Genomic DNA, 18,899 nt, shown 5'->3' with positions numbered 1-18,899 from the left:
GTAGTATACTGTATGGAAGCAGGCTACATACATATTCCTAGCTCATGAACATGAATGTTATGTGCATAATTCCTTGGGATGCCAACAAACTGGGGTGAAGTGTCCTGTTCCTTTAATAGAGGCTTAATGCATGGAAATAGGCAGGTGAAGCTTTTCCGGGCAATAATGTAAGTAACATGACCTGGTAAATAATATCCTATCAAGCCTCTCTGTATGCGACAGGACACTTTTTTTTCCAGGTTGTTGGCCAAATCTAATTGTTCCTCCCTTGAAGCTGCTGTGGCTGTTCATGAATTGCCAAGTTAGAAAACTATTGTTAGCATAAATCAACTGCTCTGGAGTGTGAGAGGGGGCTGGATTTTTATTCCTGAGAAACAGCGAATGGGGCCTGCCTTCTATGATTCTTTAATAGGACTGTATGTATAAAGCCCTGACTGTTGTGTAAAAACTCATTGGGACCAGGGACAGTGGAATTTTACTTAAAAGAAACAGGAGCCATAGATCTTGAAGCCCCATGCTTTTCAAATAAATCCAGTCATTTGCCTTTTAGAAAGAAATGGTGATCAGATAAAATGGAACATACAGCTTTCTTTGCCTTTAATTCTTACACAGAAGACTATGTTTTTGGCAGGCACAGCTTGACATTCGAGAGAGAGAAAAGCTTTCACTGTAGAAACTCTCTTACCTATATAGTTATTGAATGTACTAGAATCTTATCTTCCTTTATATCAAGTCATCTTGAAACTCAAGAACTCCAAAGCCTTATTGAAAAATATATCCTTAAACAACTGATTATTTTAAAACTGATCACCTGGAAAAGTTGAGTCATGACTACTCTCAAATGTCCTCCAAGGAAAAGAATAAACAAGGCAGGTCAGCAGCATTAACTGTAACAAGCTGAGCACTAAAGCTATACATACTGCATTAATGATTCATAAAACCAGCCTTTAAACCCCAAGGAAATTCTCCTCTTCTTGAAAGCAAACACCTCCTTCTAAAGCAGTACAGGAAACCCTTCTTTTACTGCAATATGAATGAAGGAATGTTTTGATTGCCCCTTTCCTCTTTGTCTCTTTCCCAGCTCAAACCTCTTCCCTTTGTTACAACAATTGTGATGATCTGGCACAACAATTTAATTCATCTGTCCCTCAGGAGGACTTTTCCCTCCTCTGCTGTACTCCATTTTTTAGCCAGCTGCTGTGTTTTATTGTGTCCTTGAGTGAGAACACTTTAGTGAGGTGATTTTGCCAAAGGGTGGTGTGTCTCTGCCCCCTCTCCCCTCCCGATCTTTTATGCTTTAACCCATTGATCCAAAGCCAAGCTAGGAAAAGAAGCAACATCTCAAACTGGCTATGTGAGCCACTAGTGGCTGTTTGCTTTTGTGAAATAATTATTGTGGCCCTCAAAGATAGCACTTTCACAGTGTAATCCTAAACAGAGTTATCTTCTAACTGCATATGTTTAGGATTGCACTCTCTATTGATTTAGTAAGAGTCTCCAAAGGTGGGGGAGATTCTGAAGCACTCAAAGCTGCCGGGCCATATTTGAACACCAACAAATGTTGCAACTGTAAAATACTGCCATTTAGCAGAAGCTGGCAAATCATATTTAGACCTCAGTTAGAAAATGACAAAAACTCATCATCACTACCTATCAATTGATCTAAGGTAAAAATTCCCTTGTTTGTCCAAGCCTTCCATAAAAAGATTTCTTCCCAATTTTTAAATCTGGATCAAACCATAATGTTAGTTTAACATGGGAGAATGGGTCAAATTTATAGTGTCATGATTTTATATGCTATATTTTTATAGCTGCAGAGGTTTCACTTACAGGAGGAACAAAATCCATTTTAACATCAGTAGATTCTAAAGCATTCCCCTTTAAAAGTTACTCCAAAAAAGAAACCTCCAAAAAAGCTGAAGATGGATATCCCAACTGAACAGAGAGATCCCAATAATTTGTACATGTTAAGAAAAATGCCTGATGATAAGCACTAAGGTCCAGAAAACCAAATCGTCCTTTATTAGTAGAAAATTGCATCCTCTTTAAATAAATCTTAGGTGGTGTTGAACCCCACATAAATTTCTGAGACAAAGGCTGTTTTCACATGTCTCAGCATAGCACTAAACTCACGGAATGAGGGAGTCTTCATGGTGAAATTTCTGACGTCCTCGCACCACGAAAATGGAATCGTAGTGCTATGACAACAGAGGCTGAATCCACACTACCTATTTGTTTCCGTGGCTTTTTCGCAATTGGCGCGATATTCATGCAGATACTCACACGCTTTCCCATTCTGCGTGTTCCCCGCCATCACCACACCACTATTGCGCCTTCCCTCCAAACCACGTGATATCCGCGGAAACCGTTTTCTCCCCTTTTTTTTCACAGTGCATAAAGGTCGGTATACTGGTAAACCAACCGTAGTGAGCAGCGGTTTGCGCGGGAAGGAACGGTCACCGGAGTCAAGATATCAGTATACCAGATAATGGACCCTTAAAAAAAAAAAAACGGGAAGTGACGAGCGCCGTCAAATCTGACGTGGAGGATGGAACCGCCCACTGTGAAGCTTTACTCAGTGGCGTGTGGAGAACTGATTGTGCCATGAAGACGCACCGGAAGGGTGGATGTGAGGATGCACAGCCTGGTAGTGGAATGAAGGCGATTGCCACAACAGCACAAGATAAGCGGAAGATGAGTGAGTGTGGATTTGCCCAGTAATTGTGCCATGAAGACATCCTTGTTCCGTGAGTTTAGCACTATGCCGAGACGTGTGAAAATGGCCACTGTATTAATTTTATGAAGGTATCTACAAGGTATATGAAAAGGGACTGCACACATATCATATATATAATTTGAGGTACAATGTTCAGTTTGAGTGTATTTACTTTTCTCCATAATGATAAATTTAGGGTTGCACATCTATCAAAATCCAAGGATATATCCGAAATCAGCTTATTAAAATTCCCCGAAATCATGTACTTAATATTCCCAGTTCTGATGTTGTTTAATTTATTGAGTAACCAGACAGATCATCATAATTATTAACCAAACTCATTAATTCAGGAATGGATGACTGAGGTTCTAAAATAAATAGTAAAAAATCATCTGCATATAAAATAATTCTAAATTCTAAAGAGTATATATAAAGACAAGTATATTATTACTTTGTTTAATAGCACAAGCCAGAGGTTCCAAACATTCATCAAAAATAAGAAGAGAACGAGAACAATATTGTCTAGTATCTCTTTCAAGAGGAAATCATGCAGGAAAAAAATATTATTAGTCTGTCCCTAGATCTAGGGGATGAATAAAGAATTCTAATACATTTCAAAATTCATAAGGAAAGTCAAATTTAGTCAATGTTACAAAAACAATTTTTCAATGTATTTTGTTAAAAGCTTTTTCAGCATCAAGTGAAAGAATAGCAACTTAATCAGACCTCTTTCTATTTAATGCAGTTACATCAGCAACCCACCTAAGATTAATCAGAAGAACCCTGCCTGCCTTGTATAGCTCCTACCTGATCTACATGTACCAGAGTTCTAATAACATTCTGAAGTCTGTTACCAAGAATGGCAGTTAGGAAACCATCAACATATAGGGTATTAGGTTTTAGACATGGTGCTGGAAAAACTGAGTTCAGTTAAATATGGTCCAGGCCAAAGCCATTTTCACACATGATATTAAAACACTATTCACACTCCTGTTTTCTATCATGTAACTATAAAACCTATACTAGCTACTGTCAAAGAGCCAAGTTAGTCAAAGGCTGGAGAACCATAAAGCCATCACATTTTAAAACTTTATTTTAAACCAACAAATCAGTTATAACAAGCAGCCAACTCTAACTCTCCTTTAAACAGAATTACACTAAACTTTTGATAAAATTCAAACCATATCATGCTGCAGTAATGTGTCCCATCCCACTCCAATGCATAAAAAACTTGCTGAAAACAGAGCCTCTTGTAGAGGCAGGACTGGCTTATTTCAGACATCTCAGGAAACCATGGTTTTATTAAACTATGGTTAGTGTGTGTCTAAATGCAGGCCATTCCCTTGAGGCAAGAGACTAAGGGCTATTTGCCCATGGCTCTTAGCTCATACAGCTCATGTACTTGGCCAGTTAGATTGACTTGGCCAGTTAGTTGTCTTTCTGACTTTTTTGTTGTTTGCTTGTTTTTTATATTGTATTTGTAACTCTGTTTAAAGTATATTTTTGAATTCCCATTCGGCAGGGGAGCCAAATGTGCTACAGCCACCCCCGGCCAAGCTTTTAACATGCTAATGCCTTTTCTGCTGGAGGCAGGAAAGTGGTCTGCTCACACCTTCTGCAAAAAGTTGATGAGAGGGCAGGGCTGGTGCCAGGGTTTCTGGTGCCTGAGGCGAGATACCTACTTGCGCCCCTCGGCCTGTGCACGCTTTGTGCGCATGTGCTCCAGCCCTGCACAATGACGTCACCCTGCTTCCTCACACGCTTCCCTGCTGCCTGGGCACCCAGCTTACTGGGAGCCCAGCTGAGCAGGTGGCAGCAGCGAAGGGGCGGAGAGGCGAGGGGGACATGGCCCGCTTCCAATCAGCGAATACAGGGAGATGAGAATGGTGGGCACAATGGGTTCCAACACTGCAACGTTACAACACATGCACTGAATTTTTTTAAAAAAGTGAAGTTGACTTCAACCTCCACAAAAGGTAGCTCCAAACAGACACATCTCAACACTTCTGGAATAAAACAGCAGATGCCAAATCGCTTTGACATCATGCAGTGCAGAATGTGGAAAGCCAAAGACAATTCAGCACTGATCGGCATGAATACTCAGAAGCACTGATTTGAAATGTGCCATGAGGAAAGGACCACAGTCCAGTTAAATACTGTTGCTGAGATTATTCTCAGGCATTGCCTGAATCCAGATTCTGCTCAGTGAAGGAAAAGGTTTTCATTGCAAAGCAACATGATAACTGCCTCTGTAGTCAATGATGATAATGTCTTGGTGGTCTTTGAGTTTCTCACAATCAACTGGCCTTTAGTGTGGCCCGTCACTTTCTTCTTTATTCATATGGCTGGGAGACAGTTGGAATGATCAACTGCATCTCTAATAGCTGTGAAAAATGGAATTGTGGTGAATGCAGCTTCTTTCACCCATGCAATACTGATGTGTTATGCTGCAGTTGTCAAAATGTTCTCTTCTTATCTATGGAATTGAAAGAGCACTGGCCTGTATCCTATGGTCTCTCCTTGCACAAGTGCTTTTGCACAATCAAAAGTGCATTTTCACATTGTACTATGTGGAAAAATGGTCCTTAGTTTGAGGATACAATATTTGGAGCTTTGGGGCTTGCAACTCCCCCCCCACACACACACTTGGTTTATAATTAGGAAAGGGCAAGAGACCAGTAGCACCTATAAGACTAACAAAATTTATTGCAGGTCATGAGCTTTTGTGAGACACAGCCCATTTCTTCAGATATCTGGTATTTGGTATCTGAAGAAGTGAGCTGTCTCTCATGAAAGCTCATACCTTACAATAAATTTTGTTAGTCTTATAGATGCTACTGGTCTCTTGCTCTTTTTTACTGCCACAGACAGACTTAACATGGCTACCCATCTTGGTTTGATAAATTTTCCTTTCCTATTGGCAGGTGGCAAAGTAGAAGTCAAATGCCCCCAAATATTGTCCATCCTGTCAACTGCTCTGAGTATTCAGCTATCAACGCTTTTTAAATGCACATAGGTCTCCCAGAGGAGGATAAATGAAATAGCCAGCTCATGCCATCAATAGAATCTGAAACGTAGAACGTGACCAAGTCTTGGGATGCAGGAGGCCAGATTGTATCTTCCCAGAGACCTCAGGGTGGGAAGACAGAGGAGATAATTCCCTTGGCACAGAGGAAACAAAGGCCATTTGGGCTGATTTCGTCTGGAGGAAGGAGTTCCTACACTTGGGTTCCATGGCCACCATTGTCACATGGAGCTACAAAGTGTTGTTAACCTGGACAACAGTTAAGATAATGGATGACAGAAAGCAGCTTGGGCATGTGTATGACTGCACGTTTGCACCTTTCGTTGTATACCTTGCTCTACCTGTTGCTATGCAGAATGTGTGTTTGAACTTTTCTTTTTCAGTTAACTTCTGTTTTAAATGCTGATAGTTGCTCTCCATATCAGAGAGAGCAGAACCACAAGTGACAAAAGGCACAGATTGGACACTTGTCAGCTTCCCTCACATGCCCCTTTCTGTTTCAGCCCCGCAAGGTGTCTAGACACTCGGCAATTATCCTGAGTCACTGCCTGCCTCTTGAATCCGTGGGGTTTTCTTGTGCTTCTCCTTCAGTACACTATCACCAATTGGTCTATTTTGGAAATTCCCACCGAGAGGGTCAGCAAGCCCAGTTTCCCTTTCACATGGCCATTTAGAGGCTCTGCCTAATGTTTGCTGCATCTGCTACCCAACAACTGGTTAACTGGGGATGGCTTGTTGTATACGTGCTCATGAGGAAATAGCAATCTAGCAACTAACCACCTCTCTTCCCCTGGTGCCTGTTTTAGATAGCATATCTATGAGCAGAACCACAAGTGACAAAAGGCACAGATTGGACACTTGTCTGCTTCCCTCAAGTTTTTATGGGAAATGTAGGCAGCTTCGCGGAATGTTGGACAAGCGACAGTTGAAAAGTCCATTGTGGACTTTTTATGTGATACTGTGTTGTGGAACAGTCATCTCCAATCTTGTCTTCTCCTTGTGCAAGAGGTAGCACAAACAAACATGGCCGTTTCCAGATGGCTTACCTGAAGCCGCTCCATGCTGCAATGTTGTGGATCGTGCCGGAGAAAACGCGATGTTGCGCAAAACTCATGCGAGAAAACGTGATATTTCACGTTTTCCCCGGCACAATCCACAACATTGCGGCATGGAGCGGCTTCAGGTAAGCCATCTGGAAACGGCCCATGTTTAATGTATCTGGATACACACAATGTTTTTCTAAACATTCCTTTTATTATTTCTAAAGTTGTTAAATAATATAATGCTACGAGGAACTGCAGAATCTGCTTGTGGAAGCTATTTGGTGCTTCTGCTTGTGCAAGGCTAATTGTGCTAGTGGCAGGGCCGGATCTAGCACTCCCGGAGCCCAGGGCAATGCTTGCCGGCCCTCGCGTGCATGCACAGTGTGCACACGCTCCTGACGCGACGTGATGATGTCATTTTGATGACATCATCATGCTGCACGCCGGAGGCAGCGCGGGGGGCTGAGAAGCTGCCCGTGCCATTTGCTTCAGAAGCGAATGGCGCGGTCGGCTTTGCAGCCCCCCACGCTATCTTTCGCCTGCCCCGTGGGACAGGGGTGACTGGCTTGCCGCTCGCCCTCTGTCCTGCGGAGCAAGCAAAAGGCAGTGCAGGGGGCTGTGAGGCTGCCTGCGCCATGCGCCTGCCCCGTGGGACAGGGGGCAGCCGGCTGCCCCCTCTCCTGCGGGGCAAGCGAGTGGCGTGGGTGGCCGCGCTGCCCTTTGCCTGCCCTGCAGGACAGGGGGTGCGCTGCAAGCCAGCCGCCCCCTGTCCCGCGGGGCAAGCAAAAGGCAGCGCGGGAGCCTGTGAGGCTGCCCGCACCATGCACCTGCCCCGTGGGACAGGGGGCGGCCGGCTGCCCCCTCTCCTGCAGGGCAAGTGAATGGCGTGGGCGGCCGCGCTGCCCTTTTACTGCCCTGCAGGACAGGGGGTGCGCGGCAAGCCAGCTGCCCCCTGTCCCGCGGGGCAAGTAAAAGGCAGCGCGGCTGCCCATGTTGCCGCCTGCACGCTCTGGGAGCTGCTTCCGGCGCCCCCTCCCTGGCAGCGCCAGGGGCAGACTAGCCCCATACCCCCCCTCTAGATCCGGCCCTGGCTAGTGGAACAACACTAAGTTTAAGTACAGGTGTGTTATCATTTGGTTGGCTAGTAGCCCCTGTCCTCCTTTAAATCTGGCAGTCCCCTGCCTTTGAAAATTCACTTCAACCTGATGGTTCCCCTTAACATGGAAGGTGATACATTAACCCAGACATGACAGCTTTGTCTCATTATATTGATACAGAGGTTTCCATTTAAATGAAATCTAAATTGTACATGCAAGGCCACAGAGAACATAACACATTGCCTACCCAGCTAGGGAAAAATCCTGCAGGTATCCTTTTCCCCCTGTCTGGGGCAGGTTAAGGTCCTTTATCAAGTATTATCCCTACCGCTCAGGGGTGGATTGGATCCTTAAAATATCCCGTGGAGCAAGCCGAGTTAAACGGTTGAGACCTGGCCAGCAGTGATCCTGACGACAAAAGGCTTAGGCTCAGCCATCCCTCTCCTCCCTTCCCCTGACACTTCCTGATTCTGAGAGGGCTGTCCTAGAGGGGCTGTTCAGACCAGATCTGGCCAGAAGCAGTTCAGGAGGAGCAAGGAGTGATTCTTGCCTGCTGTCCCCTAGCACTGTTCAGGTCTGAGCCAAGTGGCTCCTGTGACATAGGAAGCACTGCTGGGGCTTGGTTTGGCTTCCTCCTGACCCCCAGCAACCATCCAGGGAAGCAGCCCACCAAGAACTTTCATAGCAAGGTAAATGGCCAATCCACCTCCGCTACTGCTATCTCTATAGTCACTAATGATAAAAAATATACCTATAATGAGGATGGAGGAGGGCTGCCTTGACATCTGCTCCCCTGGATCAAGGGTATTGCACAAGTAAGCAGCAAAATATGCCTCCATTTTCTGCTTATTAAACAGGGTTTTGCATCATACTGTAAATATACCAGTTTTGCATGGAAGGTAATACAAGAATATATTCAGCGCTGGTTAGTTCATCATTAAAGTCCTCTACTGAAAAGAATCACTGTGACATTCCCTCTTTGTGGGTTAGAAGCCAGCTACTTCTTTTCCAATCAACACAAATGTAATCTGTAACATTTTTGTTGCCTGTAATTTATTGGGCAGACAAAGATGAGAGCTTTAAGGGTTTCCGCTTGGCTTGTTTCCCAGTCTAATGATGATACTCTCTGCCTAAAAGAAAACAAACTTTAAGAGCCATAAAAATAACCACACCCTCATAATAAGCAAACTTTGCCAATTTAGATTTAGAAGGATGTAGCAGCTCCAGGTGGATTGTTTCAAATCAGATCTACTAGCCACTCCTTCTAGCCTAAACTGTCCCACAACATTGAATGTTTTCATTTAATTTCTATCATCTATTTAATGCTCTGTGTCATCTATTCTTTATAGAGAAAAGTAAAGAAAAAAAGAACAGAACAGCTTGGTATATTAAAAGAGGTATCCGAAGTTTCTCATGAATTCAAGTCTCTTCATTTAACTTTCAACAATAATAAGAAAAAAACCCAGAATCACAGAATGTTAAACTTGCCAACAAAAGAACGGCAACATCCAATGGGAATAGTAGAGCTATCCCACATCATCTCCTGACTTCCATCCACCACTGTGTTAGGAAACAAGTTTCTCATGCTAGGAAAGAATTTATTTATTTATATTATTTATAGTCCACCTTTCATACTGAGATTCAAGGCAAATTGCACAGTGAAAGTCAACACAATCAACAGGATGGGATATCCAATAAACGAAGCAATAGGATTTGGATGGCAGAAATCTGAAAACGCAGCTGGAACAAAGCACATGCATTAACAGGATATGTTCAACGATGCAGAAATTACGTAGTAAGATCATACAGCAGTGAACAGTATGGACTACACACCATAGTCTAGTCAAAGCATCTTTCTGAACCATTCTGTTACAGTCCAGTGCTAACACCTGTGTTAAAAAAAGGCCTTCTGAATAATTCAGTTTTGCTTAGTTTTGTCATGACCCCTTTGGACCATCTCAGAGACTCCCAGCGTCCTCAGGGGAGGAACCCAAGTTGGTGGCTGAGGGGGACCAGCATTGCAGATGCACCTGCTGAGGATGATGCAGCAGCACCAGAAGCCACCCTGCCCATGACTTAGCTGCTAGGCCACCAGGCAGGACTTGAACCTGGGCCTGTATCCCCCACAGGATCCTCTCCCACTGCAGGAATGGCGGCACAAAGGAGGCAAGGTACCAGACTAGCTGCACACCACCTCCATGTAGATCCAGAGCAGCATGTTGAGAGTGGTACTTCCTCACTGGATCCTTGCCAGACCAAAGCACAGCCTCAAGAGTTTCAACACCTGCCAGCAAGTGCAGCTGAGCCTGATCAACACCCAGCTTATTTAGGCTGAGGCTTGAGACGGCTTTGCTGGATCCACTAAGTGCAAGCCTTGTGCTCCAAGCTCCAGTCTATGTTCTTAGGATTAACCAGCTAAGCCTGAGGCCTTACTCCAGAGAGAGAAGTCTAAACATGGCCTTCCTGCAGAGTGTAGGACAAGTTTGTAGAATGCCTGACCTCCTCAGGAAGACTGTTCCATAAGGTGGGTGCCACAAGAGTGAATGCACATGTATGGGGGAGTTTTTTATTTTGCCTGTTTACATAGTGATCAGATAAGTAAAACTGTAATGGTAGAGCACAGGGGAGTGGTGATCCTGCAGATATGAAGGACCAAGGCCATAAAGGGCTTTTTATGTGATAGCCAATACCTTGAATTGAACCCAGTAACTGGTGGGCAGCCAGCAGGGTGGATTGTAGAAGAGGAGTCATATGCATGCTCAGCCTAACTCCTGATAATAACCAAGCTCTGGCATTCTACACAAAGTTGACTTTGTGAGACCTATGTAGAGTGCTTTACAGCAGTGTGGTCTAGAGGCTACTGTGACATGGATCCAGGTGGCCCAATCGGTTGAGTCAAGGTAGGGGGGGCATCTTCCAGATTAGACTCAGTGGGAAGAAAGCATTTTTGTATCTTCATTAACTTGCTTCTCTAACAGTAATGTTAGATCCAGTGTAGCCCAGTGAGCTCTCTTAACCAAGACAGCAAGGGTCAGCTAAACCCCACTAAAAGTGGGAACAATAATGTTTTTCTACTTTTCTAACCAGTATTACCTCTGTCTTGTCAGAATTCAGTTTCAATTTGTTCACGCTTGACCTTTTAGCTGCAGTAGACAGGCATCACCAGGAGATATGTGAACACATTGATTATAGCTAACTGTGAAACTATGAATGATTTGTCCTAAAGGCATTATATAGAGACTGAAAATCATGGGGGACAGGATTGCACCCTGTGGAACTCGACAGGATAGGTCACATACTGGTGGCAACTAATCTCCAACAGCAAAACTTTGATTCTTGAGGAATTATGTGAACAGTCTAGTAGGAACAACAAAAAGACCTGGGCTTTGTCTACATCCTGATGGAGGTCATCAGCTAAAGCTACAAAGGCCATTTCTGTCCCATACCCTGGCCTGAAGCCAGATTTAAAAGCGTCCAGAGCAGATGAGTTATCCAAGAAGATTTGGAGCTGGTCAACTACAACTCTCTCAATCACTTTGCTTAAAAAGGGCATATTAGAGACTGGGCAACAACTGGCCCCATCATTTTCCTGGAGTGATGGTTTTTTAAGTAGTGGATGGATAACTGCCTCATTGATTTTAAACTCTCCAAGATTGGTATCTGGAAACTCACTACACCATTTGGTCTAGCTATCTCAAGTGTGGTAATATATAGGGGCAGCACAAAAGCTCTCCATTCCTGGAGCATGAGAGCTCTAAAGTATTAAGTTGCTGTGGATTGTCCCTGCACTTGCTTGCTTATACATGGGTAGCAGAAGGTGCAGCAGCTAGGCTGAGCCTGTAAACAGCAATGCTGGTAAATAGTGTCGGATGTATGGATGGCTCTGTCTGGCAGGAGGTCTAGGACTCATTGGTGGCAGTTGATGGTTACACAATGTAAGTGGCGCTGTGGGAGAGCAGGGGAAGGGGTGTATCACCAAGTGGAGACTTGAGGTGGCCATGGAGTTCTTTTGACCTCCCAGGGGCCCAATTAGAAGGAACAGAGAATGGTTTGTGCATCCATACATATGGCTCTTTAGTTTAGATCTGATTTGATCATCTGTACACTCATAATTTCTCTTATGAACGTGTGAACACATAGTTCCTCTTATGAATGTTCTGTGATGGTCAGAATGTACTTGTGCAGTCATAACTCAATAACCAGATACAGAACTTTCATGAAATTCAATGCCAACTCACACGATACTTTTTTGAAAAAATAGATTTCAACATGAATGTACAGGCAAACAGTATCAAAATAGTTTAATATCTTTCACAGCCATATTTATCTTTTTATGTCTACCCAGTAGTTCCTACCCTAAATATTTAAAGTATAAATGTTACGGGTGGCTGGGGACAGAAAAATAGTTCTTAGATTCTATAAAACTAGCACAAATGACTCAAAAAATCAAAAGAGAATACGAACAAAACTACTCTGTATCTTACAGAAATGCTGTACCATCCCATAAAAACACATTTGCAAGCATAGATGTACTGGAAATACTATCTTCCTTGGTCAAAGAACTGTTAAAGGCTTTCTCCATTTTTTACTCTTGGCTGCCTTTGCAAATTTCACTTTCTCTAACATGGGGCTTTCCATTGTGTGAAGGTAGTTCTGTGTACAACCAGTTGAAGTTCTGAATTGGATAAATTATAGGATGATTCTTTGAAACTCAAGACTTTTCAAGAAACCAATTATCATTTTGCATTGCATTTTATTACCGATGTCTGAACAAGTTATAAAACTAGTAGTGTTTTTATTTTCAGCAGAGTTTTTTCTCCTCTTCAGTGAAGCATGCAGGTGTTATTTCAGGGTTAGCTGCCATTTATTGTTGGCATTCTTTTTTTTTTTCTCTCCTTGTGGGAAAAGAAGGTTCACTGAAAAGTTTGTTTCAAGAAAAGATGCAAAAACTTAACACAGGCTTTGCGAGAAGAACAAGCAAAACAAGTATGTTGTGAGACAAACCAGATGAAATGCTGGAAGATCCAGGACCGGATCTGCTGCATGTTTTTTCCTTTATACCTAGCAGTTGCGGGATGACCCAGCAGGATCAGGAGCTCAGTTAGGAGGGGGAAGAAGGGGCTTAAGTGCTGACCCTGCTCCATTTTCAGGGCCCTCTGCGGCTACAATTTACAAGTAAAAATGCCATGGGGATCTAAACACAGATCTATTAGTATTCCAGCCCATTTGACCCTAAGGATGACAACTAAACAGCAATTTTTAAACCTATATCAGCACAAACCCTACACGGTGGTGATTACACAATAACTGCCTCTTTCATTTAGGTAAATCAAAAGTACTGCAGAAAGTATTGTACTGCACTTACAGTGGATGTTTAAAGAATCAATAAAAATCAGCCCATTTTAAAACTGGGTTGATGCAAGAGAAAACAGTAATACACAATTTGGGATCAATGCATTCTGGATTCTTAGAGGCTGAGCAAATTGTATCAATACTCAGGAAAACAGCCAATGTGGAAGCACCCAGAATCACAGAGCCTGAATTACAACAGTATTGTGTTAAACTACATACTTGGGCAAGCAACTCCCTTCTTAGAATCTAAGGGCCAAACTAGATGTGTTCACATCCTCATGGCCATCAGGATGCTGGCTCTACATTAAGGTCATTTAAATATGCTGCAATGGCAGCACAAGGGGTTGAGGCATTCCCTCCCACCCGCCAGCCTTATCAAGTGCCAAAACAGCAGCACGTCCTTCCCATAAGCACTAAGTCCTTGAAAGAGGGGAAGGGAACAAGAATGCTGTGCTGTGGCATTTTTAAATAACTTAATGGTGGTGGCGTCTTTGTGGCTGTTATAAGGACAGTGTCACATATAGTTTGGGCCTGTGTTTCAATTTTTGAGGTCTCTTCTCATTACTCTTTGAAGCCTTGAAGGCAAAACCTCAGGACCCAGATCTCCATCTTCTATACCAGTCATTGCTGGAACTGATGAATTCCAAGAATGGATGTAGAAAGTGTAGCAATCTGAGCACAAAACAGAAGCAGGGCTCAAAAGGCCAGTGCCCTGTTCAATGGTATCAAAAACATCATATCCAAGATACATGAAATGATAATGCTGTCTTATCTGACTAGAAGTATTCAGTGCAAGAAAATCTTGACAAATTGGAAAAAATCCAGCTATAACAGAAGGACTAAATGACATGAGGCTAAATGAAAGGATTTTTGTTGTTTTGAAGGACAGAAGAAGGGGGAGATGCAAAAGTTAAGTTTTCCTGATCATTTGAGATGGGACAAAGGCAGCAGCAGGTGATTTAGGAAGCCAGTGTGGTGTGGTGGTTAGAGTGTTGGACTAGGATCTGGGAGAATCAGGTTTGGATCACCATTCTGCTATGGAAACTCACTAGGTGACCTCAGACCAGTCATACACTCTCAGCCTAACCTACCTTACAGGGTTATTGTGAGGATAAAATGGAGGAATGGAAAATGATGTATGCTGCTTTGTATCCCCACTGGGAGAAAGGTGGGGTATATAGGAAATAACATTCTGAGCAGCCACTCCCATACAGTAACACATTCTTGTGAATGTGATCAGTTCAAAGTATGGTGTGTGTGTGTTTGTGTGTAAAGTGTCCTCAAGTCACAACCAACTTATGGTGGCCCCAGCAAGGGGTTTTTCAAGGCTAGTGAGGAGTTTTCTATTGCCTTTCTCGCAGAGCTTTCCTCGGTGGTCTCCCATCCAAGTACTGACCCTGCTTAGCTTCCAAGATCTGAAGAGCTTGGGCAATACCCTGCTGCCTTCCCTCTCCATGGTATATGATATATCACATTTGTATGGATTTTCCACATTTTTTGAGGAACACCAGGCAGGCTTCATGTAATCCCATTTCATAATAGCTTAGTAAAATAAATTAGGCTAAGAGATGTTTCAAGGCCATCCCATGAACATCACAGCTGGTGGCCCCAATCCATCTCCATTGCCCTGGCATTCCTTGGGATGTGACTAAAGGAGCAATCCTAAGCAGGTATGCTCAGAAGTCCCATTTTATTCCATGGGGCTTACTTTCAGGAAAGTTTCAAATCGCATTTAAATTATGCATACATATTCTGTCTAGGGAATTCCTGTGTGGTGCTTGGTGAAAATTCACCCATGCAGTTGTCTTTTATTTGGTTGCATTGACTTTAGCCATTCAAGCCAGTCCCTTTCTTCGGAGTTCATATTGGTGCATTCCCACAGGAACTATGAGGGTGCAACTTCATATAAAATGATTCTTACTTGGAATGGCACAGACATAGTTCTAATGTTCAATGGCTGCCATGCTGCAGAAGTACTGCATGAATCAGACCTTACCTAACAAGAAGTGAAAGCAGAGAAGAGAGTTGCCATTTTGCAGTCCACTCTGGGTCTGTTGAAAATGGGCATTGGGCTTATTTGAAGTGGGTTTTGTCAGAGTTTCACTGGAACTGGAAGCAAACTTGCAAGATCTGTGTTGACTTTGAGGAAACAGACATTGGATGATGACATTGGCCCTTCTCCCTACAGGAAATATTGGACATGAGTGGATGATCTACTTCCATGGACAGTCACTGAATAGACAGAAAGCTAAAGCATATAAGAAGCCCCTCCTTTATTCTCTCACAGAAAGGGCTATTTCTTGCATTAGCATAACACCTCATCGCTATTGTGTGGTTGTGTCAGAATGATGGATGTGCTGGACCTGATCTGATTTTGAAGTCTTCTTATTTATTTCATTTATTTAAAACATTTCTATCCTGCCTTATCTCCTCAGATTCAAGGCACATCTGGGTCATCCTGATAGAGGACAAGGAGAGCCTGCATTCAGTCCTAAGGGCCTCTTTTTTTTTTTTTTTGGTAGTCCTGAATTAAATTTGAGTTCCGTCAACACAGCACTAACATGCCTTTTATGAGATTTGAAGCAACATTTGATGTATAATTTAGTCTTCCAAGCTGTCGCTTCTTCTGGCCGAGCACTTGGAAACCTAATAGTGTCTTCCTAAGCAGAGTTATATCCTTCTGTCTAAGATTGCTGATTTCAGTGGACTTAGAAGGGTGTAACTCTGCTTAGAATTGCACTACAAGGTCTAGTTCTCTGGATTTTACTAACTGAATGGAAAATATGCAATAAATGTGTATATGTTTCAAGTTAACAGCCTGATTTCTGGTTAATGCACAGTTAGGGCAATTTAAACAGGATGACAACTGAACTATGGGCATATGAAGAGTGCAGGAGAGAAAGCAACACAAAAGGGGGGGTTGATATATCCATGCATAAATGTTCCATGGGCTCTTCTGCAGTGGGAGGTTTGTTTTGGATAAGTAGATTGGTTTTGCTTTATATAATGATGTGGAAAAATGAACAACTGTTCAGCAACTGTTTAGATTTTATTCTGCGGTCTCATTTTTGATTTACACACTATTGAATATCCTGCTCAATAGTGGGAGAAGAACAGAAACAGCAGAAATCCAAAGGTAAGGATTTTGTAAAAAGCTTCTTGGATTATAATCACCAAGGCAGTTTTTCCAAACTCAAAGCACTTACTGGCTAATTGCATTTCTTTCTCCCCGCCCCCTTTCTTCTCTCTGTTGACTGGCCTGATTTTTCTTGGTGAAAAGCAGTAGTTTATAATATATGTGAAAAACTTTTGCTGATGAGAGGCTCTGTAACCTGATTTCTACAGTTCTAGAAGGAACTATTCTGATATGAGATTAAGATATGAGGTAACAGAACAGAGTGTTAACATGTCCCCCTTTTTTGACAGGCTAAAAACAAAAAAAACCAGTTCTGGTACACCTTAAAGGCTACCACAGTTTTGGTGTTTTACACTACAGCATGCTTCATAGATTGTAACTTGGTAGATAGATATAGGCATATTTGAGAAACATGTTTTACATGCAGTGGCTAAAAGGGAAACGAAATAGAAGAAATTATTATCTGTGGTAACTGTGAAAGCTGGGACTGGAAAATGCCTGGCAACATGATTGCTTCCTCCCCCTCAAGGTTTCCCACATGGCCTCCAAGGAATAGCAGCTGTATCTGGGCAGCTGGAAATGAGCTAATAATGTGATCTGGGCAACCTATCTGCCCCATGCAAATTTGTGATTGCCAAGATAATTTGAATGGGAGAAAATTGCAAGGGAGCATAAGGTGGGAAGAAAGGGTGATCAGCCTCTCCCAAGCCAGGCAATTCTTAAATGCAAGTCTTCAGTTCCTTCCAGCTGGTGAGAAAACATTTAAGAAAATGATAAGAGGAAATTTTTGGGAGAAATACTCCTTTGACCACACTCTGCAAATGCCTCCCACCCACACGTTACCACAAAACTTCACAAACCCTTTGACATCTGTAGTTCCATCTTAATTTAGCAACTTTATATTTCTATGATCAGTTACAGTCAAGTTCATCACCACCACCTTGATTAGTGCAAGATACAGGAAAGTGACTGCAATTAACTAACAAGAAAATCAAGCGGAATCCTCTCCTTGGGGAAAACAGAAACCCTCCCTACTCTGCTTACATCATGAACCATAATCACTTGCATTTGTTTTATCTTTTAACCATACAGTTTGTATACCTACATCCTCAAACTACTGTATGCATTCCACAACATACTCTGCCTCTAGCCTGTGAATGCTTATGCCAGAATAAAGTTGTTTGTCTAGGATAACAATGGACTTTGTTTTTTTGCTGCTCTAGGAGAATAGGGCACCATTGTTGCTCTACAATTACTACAGATAGCAAGAGCTTCTGCAGAAATAATTTGGGGAGGAGGGGGCAAGATCTGTTAATTGTAATTGCATTTAGAATTCTAAATTGTATATTTAGAATTCTGGAGGGGCAAGTGCCACCCCCCCCCCCGAAACACTCATGGGTACAGACAGCATGAACATTCACATTGGCTCAGTTCAGATATTATAGTTTGCTGCATCCCTCACCAGTCAGGGCCACCTGCCAGCCCCCCTCCATCCTGACTCACCACCTCTCCTTCATTTGGGGCTCTGCTGGGCTTCAGAAATAGAGGTGGGTGGGGTCTTGTTACATCACTGCCTCCCCCTCCTCTTCCAGGGGGGTTGACTTTACTTTCACACACATATGCTCTCTTGCTCACACTGGTAAACTCTTCCCTGGCTTCTTCTCCACAGTCCAGCATCACAGCCCCTCTTCTCCTTCTCCTTCTCCTTCTCCTTCTCCTTCTCCTTCTCCTTCTCCTTCTCCTCCTCCTCCTCCTCCTCCATCTCCAGGGTGCTGCTCAGTCTCCAGGCTGCAGGCAGCCATTCATCTGCCTGTCTGACCACTACTCCCTGGCCTGTAATTGGCCTGGGAGGGGTTTCAACCCTTCCTCCAGGTGGCCTCCATCACCTGATGTTTGTTTTGCTGCAGCCCCACCTCCACAGGTGCAGTCAGGCTGTGCCCAAACCCACACACACTCCTGGATTTCTGCCTCTCAACCCATCAGCTCATCAATCATGCACTGGATTTAGAAAAATAAATAAATAAAGGAGGGGAAAGACAAATGGAGAGGAAAGGGGGGGGGAAGGAATAGAAAGGGAGGGGGGAAGTCATGATGTAAGTGCTAACAGGAAAGCAGCGAAAAAGCTGTATAGTAGCCTGAGTGACTACGCATGTCAGCAAATCAGGTGTAGATGGTCATGAAAAAAACCACTGCAGTATGTGAACTGAACCAGTGAAACTGGGACATGCAGAAGGGGTTATAGTTTCTGAACTACAGTATGCAAATTGTTATGCTGTGTGGGCTCAAACATGTTTGGTTTAGTCACAGGAACATGTAATGCCTGAACTGAGCTAGAATTTTGGATGTGTGTGTAGAAACTTATACACACCCATCCCTATTCAAATATACCTAGTCTCCCTCTTCCCTTGCAACACATGCACATACCCCTCCACTGCTCACACACTAAATGACATGTTTCTGAAGAAGGAATTAATGGTCTGCAATGAGGCAATTGCGGAAAGAATTTGCTCCCATACCAGATCTTGCTCTC

Source organism: Eublepharis macularius, chromosome 1, assembly GCF_028583425.1.
Source record: "Eublepharis macularius isolate TG4126 chromosome 1, MPM_Emac_v1.0, whole genome shotgun sequence".
NCBI lineage: Eukaryota > Metazoa > Chordata > Lepidosauria > Squamata > Eublepharidae > Eublepharis > Eublepharis macularius.
Note: the sequence above shows the minus strand (reverse complement) of the source record.